Below are 586 nucleotides of genomic sequence, written 5' to 3'. Positions count from 1 at the left end.
GAATATGCCACAGGGAGTTTGCCAGGCTCTCCCATGCAGGCAGGAAACTCAGTAGCTTGCCAGGTTTTCCGAGAGGGAGAACTAAGCTATAGTTTTCTGGGAGCTTGGTTTTATCATCTCTCTATGTTGGCTGTTGATGGTATTACACAGCGCCGGGGACAGTTTCTGGGTATAATGCCTAGCTACTGGAAAATGTGGGATCTGAGTGGAAGAAGCCCAGTCCCAATCTGAGCAGGCTTGGAGATCTCAGCCTTGGGTCCCACACACCTGGGTTCCTCTGCCTGTTTCTTCATCTGTGAGGCTCTGTGGTACAATGGTTAGTACATTGGACTTCTAGCAATGAAAGTAATTCAAAGATTGAGGGTTCGAACCCCACCAGAGTCGAATCACTATTAAAGGAAACCAAATGAAGACTTTGATTATAAGATCACTTTATGTTTTTAATAATTCAAAATTTTACTTAATTAATCAGGATGTTAATCTAGTCAGCTGTGTACCAAGTTTTGGGAAAGTAACTTTCTGCCTTTGGTGTTTTTTTGGTTAAATAGAAGAGATTGCTCTAAAGTGGCAAGAGTGAGTGGCTTGG

The 586-nt window shown here is 43.0% G+C and overlaps 1 non-coding gene across 1 annotated transcript; it reads left to right on the top strand.

Moving 5' to 3' along the window:
- Window positions 1-299: 299 nt before the first annotated feature.
- On the top strand, window positions 300-384 carry TRNAR-UCU (transfer RNA arginine (anticodon UCU)). Its single transcript is given in 2 exon segments — window positions 300-336; window positions 349-384. It is a non-coding gene; the product is annotated as a tRNA-Arg (tRNA).
- Window positions 385-586: the final 202 nt, after the last annotated feature.

The sequence above is a fragment of the Sorex araneus genome, chromosome X (assembly GCF_027595985.1).
Source record: "Sorex araneus isolate mSorAra2 chromosome X, mSorAra2.pri, whole genome shotgun sequence".
Lineage (NCBI taxonomy): Eukaryota > Metazoa > Chordata > Mammalia > Eulipotyphla > Soricidae > Sorex > Sorex araneus.
The sequence above is the reverse complement of the archived record's forward strand: the minus strand, read 5'-3'. Positions and strand labels throughout refer to the sequence as shown.